This window comes from Hordeum vulgare, chromosome 5H (genome assembly GCF_904849725.1).
Source record: "Hordeum vulgare subsp. vulgare chromosome 5H, MorexV3_pseudomolecules_assembly, whole genome shotgun sequence".
NCBI classification, from domain to species: Eukaryota; Viridiplantae; Streptophyta; class Magnoliopsida; order Poales; family Poaceae; genus Hordeum; species Hordeum vulgare.
Genome location: NC_058522.1, coordinates 230943640 through 230953596, shown reverse-complemented (window position 1 = coordinate 230953596; position 9957 = coordinate 230943640). Strand labels below are relative to the sequence as shown.

Genomic DNA, 9957 nt, shown 5'->3' with positions numbered 1-9957 from the left:
GCGAGATGTCTCTGTCCGGCAGTGGCTGGAACATGTTCATCTCAGTGGCCCTACACAGGAGCTTGTGCATGGTGTCGATGGCTAGGATGAAAAGGAGTGGGGACAGCGGGTCTCCCTGTCGCAGGCCCCTTTTGTGCCAGATAGGTCTGCCCGTGGAGCCATTTAGCGTTACCATAGACGATGCAAAGCTAAGGAGTAGTGCTATCCAATCTCGCCATCTTGCTGGAAACCCTAGATGGTGCAGTAGTTCTAATAGGTATTCCCAAGAGACGTTGTCGAAAGCTCTTGCGATATCTAGCTTCAGCAGTAGCGCGGGGGTCTTCTTTCGGTGTAGAGATCTAACGGCATTTTGTACGTAGAGGAAGCTGTCTTGCGTTGACTTGGCACACAAGAAAGCTGACTGTGCTGGCGAGATTATGCTGTCGATGACCGTAGCTAGTCTTCTGGATAGAACCTTAGCTATAAGCTTGGAGATCGAATGAATTAGACTTATAGGTCTGTAGTCCTGCACCTTGGAGGCTCCTTCCTTTTTTGGCAGCAGTACTATCGTGGCGGAGTTAATCTTGGAGAAGTCTCCTCTAGTCAGGTGATAGAAGCTGTGAAAAGCCTGCATCACGTCCTCCTTAATTAGAGCCTAGCTCGTTTTGAAGAAAGTCCCCGTGAAACCATTCGGTCCCAGTGCCTTCTCCGAAGGTGATGCCTTGACTGCGTCCCATACTTCCCCTTCTGTGAAAGGGTTGTCCAAACCTCTACCATGAACTGATGGTAGATCTAAAGAAGCCGAGTCTATTGTGATGGTGCGGGTAGCTGTTTTCCCTAACCCTTCGTTGAAATGCCTATAGATGACTTCTTCTTTGTGTTGGTGTGTCGTAGCTATGCCGTCGTCAGCCTTTAAAGTGTGGATGAAGTTTTTTCGCCTCCTTGCTCTCATCTTGATGTGGAAGAATTTTGTTCCCGCGTCGCCCATCCTAAGCCATGTAAGTCTAGATGCCTGTCGCCGTCGTGCACGCTCGACCGCAGTGAGGCCGAGCATACGTAGCTTGAGGAGTTTTCGAAGATCAAACTCTGCGTCTGAGAGACGCCTGCTCTCTTGCGCTACATCAAACCTAAGAGCTAATTCTGCCGCCAGGTGGAATTGTAATTTTGTATCGCTGAAAAAGGATTTGCTCCAAATCTTCAGGTCCCGTGCAGTTCGCGTCATTTTGGTGAGGAGACGACGGAAAGCGCAGGTAGACTGCATTGGTCTATTCCAAGCCCGTTCAACCGTGTCGTGGAACTGCGGGAACCTAGGCCCGAAATTTTCAAATTTGAACATGGCAGGGCGTGTAGTTGCTGATGTGTCAGTGAGTACTAGCGGGCAGTGGTTGGAGGTGGCCGTGGATGCCGCGTGCAGTGACACCGAGGGGAATTGGCATTCCCATTGAAGGTTGCAGAAGAACTTGTCGATGCTAACTAGCGTCGGGTTTTGTCGCTCGTTGCTCCACGTGTAGCGGCGGTTTGTACATCTAATTTCCTTCAACCCGGCAGTGTCGATGGCCTGCCTGAACCTGCCCATGAGCCTCCTGTTGAGGTTTAGGTTATTTTTGTCCCTAGCCTCGTAAAATAGGTTGAAATCGTCGTTTATCAGCCACGGCTCTGCAGGCGGTGGCGTAGAGAAAGATAGCTCGCGGAGGAACGCCTCCTTCCTGGCGTCGTCCGCTGGTCCATAGACCGAGGATAGCCAGAAAGGTTGGCTCTGTCCTAGCAGGGTGACCTTGGCAGTGATTGCAAAAATTCCTACCGCATGCGAAACTATTGTAGCGAGCTCTCTATTCCATAGGATTGCCGCCCCGCCGCTCATGCCGATCGCCGGTAGTGCGATGCATTCTGTGAGTTGGGTTCCTCCTATCTCCTGCACTAGTTGTGGTGTCCATGCGTCTATCTTCGTCTCCTGTAGGCACAAAATTGCTGCTCGCAATGATTTTGCCATCTCACACACTGATGCCCTCTTTGCTGGTTGGTTTAGACCTCTAATGTTCCAACACATGATCGGTGGTAGCTTGTCACTCATGGGGGAAACTAACAAATCTCCGGTGACTATATTTCTTTGGCCTTGGGCCCAGAACAAACACCTCCAACATAACCAGGGATCGCCGTCGCTCACCAATAGGCCCCAAGCTACGACGGCGATAGGATACGGCCTCGCTAACCTTACACAAAGGAAAGAAACCTAGTTCTAACCGGCTGCCCGCCGGTCGCCACCGGATAAATACGATGTTTACTCTTATCATAACTAGACTACGGCCTTCTCGGCCACTACGTCGGGGCCGGCCATGCGAGCCATGGCTGTGAGGGCTTCCCCGTCGAGGCGGGTGATCTTGGCGATGACCGCGATGTCGCTGTCCGAGAGAGGCTCATCGAAGCGTCGAATGAGGGCCTTTGCTACTTCCTCAGTCATCTTCTCCTTCGGTCCTAGCAGACCTAGCTCCTTCACGAGACGGAGGGAGGCACGCTGCGCAACCGGGACGGTGGACGTGTTTGCTGCCTGCCGCCGCTGTGCCTGGTCGGAGTAGCCTGCACTCTGCTCTTCGGCGGCGGCACAGACCGTCTGGTGGGTGGCGCGGCCAGCGGAGGAGGCCTGCACTCGCGGAAGAGGCAAGGCTCCTTGCTACCGCTTGCCTCGACGAGCTCGAGCTGGCTCACACGGCTGGTCACAGCTCCTAGCTGGACCTCCATCGTGCGCGCGGAGGAGGGAGTAGCCCTGTTGAAGTGGCAGTAGTCTGACAACGTGGGGCTGAAGGAGTCTAATGTTGATGCGCTTGTTGTCCTTGGTATAGCCGCGTTAATATTTCGACAGGTCCAACTTGTCCGCAAGTTGAGTCGCCAATATGCGGCTTTCCCTCACACAGTTGGCATAATCTTCTCGTGTGAACTCTGAGCTGTCCAAATTATATCTAGGTTAAAACACTAGCTTAAGTCACGTGATAGTTGGCTTACAAAGAGGAAGGATAAAACCATGGGCTATTATGCCAACTCCATTGAAGCAAGACTTGAGCCTCGAAAGCTAGTCTCAATAACTAGCCTCAAAAGGTTCGCTTATAAATTATGCGATTCAGTTTCAAATTATATATGTTTTCTATCCTAATTTGCAGGTATAGTTTTCTCCTTATTTTCATCGGGTCAACATTAGACATCCGAGTTATTTTTAGCCTCTCAAAATGATGGCATACTCGTTCACACGATGACCAGTTATTCTACTTGATACAATTATCAAGTCCCCTTTGATAATATTAGTTTCACCTCATCTTACCCGGCTTATGGCAAGATGCCAACTGCCGGCTTGTTGGGAGAAGAGAAAAAGTAAAGATAGGCATATTAAAAACAGCTGCAATAGTCGGCTCGTTCCTGTCATAGGGCAACACTTCATCGGTATCAAGTGCTTGATGGCACAATAGTTGGCTCAATATTTCAACTACTCCTATTACAAGCCCAAAGACGGGCCAAACAATATTCAGATTTTTTCTTTCCAAGGAGAATATGACTGCTATTGCATGCCAGCTCATCACTCTTTTCAATTGATGTCCCTCCTGTGATCTTTCGGGTCGCTTTGATTATGCTCATCCTGCTCTGTCTGGGGTCTCTTGGCGTCCACTGAATGGTTGACAGAGCAAGGTAAATTGAGTCTTTATGGATGATAATGGATGGGTAGACATCAGGGGCAAAGTCTTACTTACGCTGAGGAGGGATAAGCTCGAAAGTCTTGTATTCCATTGGGTTGATGCGCTTGTTGTCCTTGGTATAGCCGGGTTGATATTTCGACAGGTCCAGCTTGTCCGCAAGTTGAGTTGCCAATATGCGGCTTTCCCTCACACAGTTGGCATAATCTTCTCGTGTGAACTCTGAGCTGTCCAAATAACTCGGATGTCTAATGTTGACCTGATGAAAATAAGGAGACAACTATACCTACAAATTAGGATAGAAAACATATATAATTTGAAACTGAATCGCATAATTTATAAGCGAACTTTTGAGGCTTGTTATTGAGACTAGCTTTCGAGGCTCAAGTCTCGCTTCAGTGGAGCTAGCATAATAGCCCATGGTTTTATCCTTCCTCTTTGTAAGCCAACTATCACGTGACTTAAGCTAGTGTTTTAACCTAGATAAGTTCAGGGTCCATATGAATTTACTTATAAAGAGTTCATCCGGTCACCTTTTTGAGTAGCATCTTGCAAATAGGCAGGTTTAACCAAGTTTGATAGTGGCATTTAGCCAGGCTAAGAGGGATATTAATAGCTAACTCATTAAGCCAGGAGCCCCCAAGTGACATGTGATGAAATAATAAAGACTCATGCACAACTTTTTGAGATGAAACGACAAAGACCCTGAGTTTCGGGGGTATCGGCTTTATTGTATTGAATACATAGGTATGCATAATGAGTTGGAGCTAGTGGCTCTAAGTATAATAAGACCGAAGATGAGCAATATTCGAGGGCATGTTGGTCTCCTCTTTAGAGGCGTGTGACTTCTTGTGCTCACGTATGTCAATCAAGTAACATGATTGTTGTTGAGGTTCTTACTAATTACAAAAGGTCCTTCCCATTGTAGTGAAAGCTTATGCACGCCTGTTTGGTCTTGAATCAAACGGAACACTAAGTCGCCTTCCTGGAAAGTACGGCTCCGAACTCTACGACTATGATAGTGATGTAGATCTTCTTGGTAGATTGCTGATCGTCATGTTGCAAGATTGCGTTCCTCCTTCAATGCATCCATGGAGTCCTGGCGGGCTTTTTCATTATCAGCTTTGACATAAGCGGTGACTTTTGGGGAATTATGTATGGTGTCACTGGGAAAAATGGCTTCTGCTCCATAAACCAGAAAGAACGGTTTGTAACTTGTGGATCTACTAGGAGTAGTCTCTATGTGCTAAAGTATCGCGGGGAGTTCCTCGACCCAACAGACATGGGTTCGTTCGAGAGGAACCATAAGTCGGGGTTTAATTCCACGTAGTATCTCCCGCTTAGCTCGTTCGACTTGTCCATTAGACTATGGATGTGACCGAGGCTAAGTCAAGACGGATATGCTCTCGTTGGCAAAACTATTTCATTGCTCATTTGGGTAAGTTGGTTCCCTTATCCGTGATGATGCTATGTGGATACCCAAAATGAAAATACAGCTTTTTCAAAAATTTCACCGTTGTCTTAGCATCACAATTACTCATTGGCCATGCTTCAATCCACTTGGTGAACTTATCAACCGTCACCAAGAGGTGGTAAGGGAGTCCGGGACTACGGGTCCTCGGACGGTCGGCCCATCTCTTAGAGGCCGACCTAATGGGTCGTGTTGTTGAAGACCAGATTGCATGACGACCTCATGTTTAGGAAGAAAAGCTCTAAAGACTGGTGTGTCATACAAGTTAAGTAGGCTAGATCAGCGCATTTGTCCCCGGCTGGAGGTGAGTTTTAAACTAGAGGGTTTCATCCGTATAGGCAGGTTTACTCATCTTGGGTTTTAGCTCATATGATCCCGAGGTAGATCAACTCTGTAATTCCCATCCACATTAATATAATCAAGTAGGACGTAGGGTTTTACCTCCTCAAGAGGGCCCGAACCTGGGTAAACACTGTCTCCTTCGTCCCCTGTAACCCATCGATTCAAGGTCCACAGCTCAGGATCCCCTACCCGAGATCTCCTGGTTTTGACAGCTGTAGGTGGGTCTTATTATCTGAAGACAGCTTGAATGGACCGACTATATCCAGCCCCATACTGCAAAACGGCCAAGTGATTGGAATCATCTTCAATTCTTAAGCCGACACATGAGCGTGTTGTGGAAATTTTGTACAATCATCGCACATCCGTACAATGTCTTCGGCATCAGCATGGGCGGTAAGCCAATAAAAACCTCATCGAAAAGCCTTGGCCACCCGTGATCTTGAGCCGGCATGATGACCACAGTCATCGGCGTGGATTTCATTGAAAATCCCATGGCCTTCTGTAGGGGAAACACAACGGTGAAACACACCTGTAATACTTTGTCGGTGTAACTCGCCACTCACAATAGTCATAGATTTGCAACGCCTGGTAATCTGTCGGGCGATGATTTCCTCATCTCGGAGCTCGCCACGACTCAAATAAGCCAGGTAGGGAATAGTCCAATCAGGAATAGAAGGAAGGGTTGTCACGAACTATGCCTTCGGGTCAGGAATAGATATATCTCCCTCTGATGGCAACTTGACTGAGGGGTTATGAAGTACATCAAGGAACACATTAGCAGGAACCGGTTTACGCTGAGAGACTAGACTTGACAAAGCATCTGCTGCCTCATTGAGCCGATGATCAATATGATCAACCTCGTAACCCTGAAAATGACCCGCGATGACACTGACTGCACGCCTATAAGCCGCCATGAGAGGTTCCTTTGAATCCCAAGTCTCTGATACTTGTTGAGCCACCAAATTTGAGTCTCCCAAACACCTAACTCGACTTAAGTTCATTTCCTTAACCATGCGGAACCCATGGAGAAGAGCCACATACTCAGATGCATTGTTAGTATAAGGGCACATGAGGTGTAAAATGTAACAAAATTTGTCACCTCTCACGGAAGATAGAATAACTCTAGCCCTCGGGCCTTCCAATTGCCTAGATCGATCAAAATGTATCGTCCAATACGTGTTATCTCGTTATTCCTCTCGAATTTGCAGCCGAGTCGAATCATTAATATAATCCACCAAGAATATGATATCTGGATCACTCAAAATTGATAGCTTGAAGATGTTCTTCTATTTTTTATCTCCATATTACCTGATGCGCTTCCTCAAATGCCTGAGGTCTTCATGAGGAAGCAAGTTGGTTGCACACCCACTTAGCTTTTGTTGAGTTTTCATACACTTATAGCTCTAGTGCATCCGTTGCATAACAATCCCTATTCCTCGCATTCATATCAATTGATGGGCATCTCCATAACCCGTTGATCCACCTAGTTGATGAGAGACTTTCTTTCCACTTTAACTCCTTTTGATCTCTACCAGTATATTCTATTCCATTCATATTCTACATTCATGGTTCACGCTCATGTATTGAGTGAAGTTGAAAATGCCAAAACGCGTTAGAAGTACGATCCAATTGTGTGAGTTGACACCGTGGTGCTCATGATTTGTATTTATGCGATAAAGACGGAGGCATGCCACACTAATATGAGAAAATGAGTAGGGAGTAATATTCTTTAAGGATCATATATTTTAAAAAGTAATGATTGTATTGTTTATGGTTATGAATATTATTATGTTGATGTTATTTTTTAATATTTTTCAAAGATCATATCTAAAAGAGATTGCATGTTGGATAACATGTCATATTAAAAATTCTATTTTAATTGTACTTAATTATTACATAATATTAGAAAAAGGAGTCTTTCATGGTTCTCGGTTAGTCATCTTTTATATCTCTTGATCTTATATGCTAATCATAAAAATTGATGGTTGAGATTTATATCATAGTTTCCTCCTCTGTTTAATTTACAACTCGAGCATCTCCCTAAAATAAAATTCGAACAGAACAAGGATTCGTGATTCGTCTAGAACTAACAGCAACAAAGCGGTTCAGCTTAGGCTGGTTATAATGGATGGTATTATAAATTAGTATCATCTATATGATATTAGTGTATGATACTAGTAACTTTCTAATGCATAGTACTTCCTTCATTCGAAATTACTTGTCGTACAAATAAATAAGAATGGATGTATCTAGAATTAAAATACATCGAAATATATCCATCTTTATGATAAATATTTTCGAACGGACGAAATATCATATTAATATCATAGATCATTTTATTTATTATCATGCATAGTAATACTTCCTCCATCACACTATATTGAGCGTATCTTACAGGGCTCTCGGACCTAAATGTTTTTTTATTGGTAGGAAAAACCGAGCCGACGAGCTGTAGAAGCGCCTAATTAATCGGAAAACTGACACATTAGTAACCCCGTCCACTAAACAAGCGACTTCCTCGTATGCATTGCTGGAGACGGTTTCCAAAACACCTCAATTAATAGGCTAATTAATGACATGCGCCTTATTTTCTTTTAATTATGAAAAATTATTGTTTTGAAGATACGCTGTGATGGAGGAAGTATAACATTTAATATCATATGATACTCAATTATCATTTTCTTCATTTAATTTCACCTCGTTAGATCCAAATATGGCCGTAATGGGAGTATCATAGGTAGTATCATGCATGTCAACTAAGCAATTTTGATAAAGTTGCATAAAATTAAATGAAGAAAGAGAGGGTTGAGTATTATATCATGATACCATATCATATTAAATGATGTGTTACTATCTACTACTCCCTTCGTTCCTAAATATAAGTCTTTCTAGAGGTTTCACTAATGGACTACATACGGATGTATATAGACATATTTTAGAGTATAGATTCATTCATTTTGCTCCGTATATAGACACCTAATGAAATATCTTAAAAGACTTATATTTAGGTACGGAGGGAGTATCTTGCATGGCAATAAATAAACTATTCTATAATACTAACATATGATATTATGCATTACGGAGATGGTATCATGGACTAGTATCATATGCATGATACTAGTATATGATACTACCCGTTACAACCAGCCTAAAGACGTCGGGCTGTAGATTGAGAGAGTAGTCAAGCGCGACGACTCGGGAGTACGAGCTTGATGGCGGCTGGGCATCGTCAGTTTTGGGAGTTGCAGAGGATGAGGGGGAGACTGCGGCGCGGCAGGGTGCTGGGGGCTCGGCATCCGACCTCCGGTCCAAGCTGTCGACGGAGGCTGTCGCGCCACGAGCACGCTGAGATCCTGAGTCGGCTGGACGATGGCTACCACAACGATGCACGAGGAGGCGAGCCCAAGGCGGCTGAATGACAGCCATCTGTCGTCCTCGACCACGGTTGGTTCCCTCGGATGGTGGGCGGCGGCGGACCCGTCTTTATCCTCCACATCTCCTCACACAGGTGAGCATGGCGCCTCTTGCTGCTAATTCCAAATAGAGCATGTGCCTGTGACGGATGTGCTCATGCCCCGCGGAACGCTCAACTCGCCCGCGACCGCGGACAAGGTAAACACCCTCCTACAACGTGATGTCGTTACTTCTGGTTGCTGCATGATGCTGCTGCTAATTTTCCCCTCTGCAACTCACAAGGAGGATATTGAGCTTGTGACTACATCATATTTGATCGGCTATCGTATTACAAAACAAAACATAGATTTTTTTTCTAACATCAGGCAAAGAATCATAATGTGCAATCATTTCACACATCATACATTCATTTTCTTTAGGGATACGTATACGGAAATTGTGATTTGAAAGGACTGTCAATCAACATGAATCATGGCAAAGTTTTCTACATTTTTCGGAGCGGGTCCATTGATGAGAGTTGAGAGATAATCTCCTGCTGCCAATTTGATGCAGTACTGTTTTAAAGACGACGATGATGCATGATGTCGACAAATTACATCATCAAGTATTGCTAATGATGTTACTGTATTCTGAACCAGATATGCAAACAGTACATGTAATCATGTTACTCATTTGCTGTGCGCGTCAATCGGCAATGTACTTCTTTCAGCAAGTACCTTCAAGGGTCAGCTACTGCCATGGTATGCTTTGCTTTTTGAAATCATCACATGGATTACATGCAGAACTCAATTTCCCACGAACTGATGCTACAAATGCAGGAAATCTATCACCATGGTTTTAAACTAGAAATCGCCCTCCTAGATGGGAGTCCAATCTCAGTGAAAATTTGCGACTTTATTTACTCACTTGTGCGAATTGTTACTGTTACGGTTCCAGTCTTGCTAGAATTGACCTTTTGCTCTCCTTATGGTTCGAATTAGCATATATGGTTTTGAGTCGGCTTTGTCGCATTTCAAACTAAATCAACAGTTCATGGAATTTCAGCATACATAGGGCCTGAAGTTCTTTCGGGTA

The 9957-nt window shown here is 44.8% G+C and overlaps 1 long non-coding RNA gene across 1 annotated transcript; it reads left to right on the top strand.

The window, feature by feature from the left end:
• The first annotated feature begins 8592 nt into the window (after positions 1-8592).
• LOC123398329 lies at positions 8593-9743 on the top strand. Its single transcript, XR_006610139.1, has 2 exons — positions 8593-9081; positions 9303-9743. It is a non-coding gene; the product is annotated as an uncharacterized LOC123398329 (long non-coding RNA).
• Positions 9744-9957: the final 214 nt, after the last annotated feature.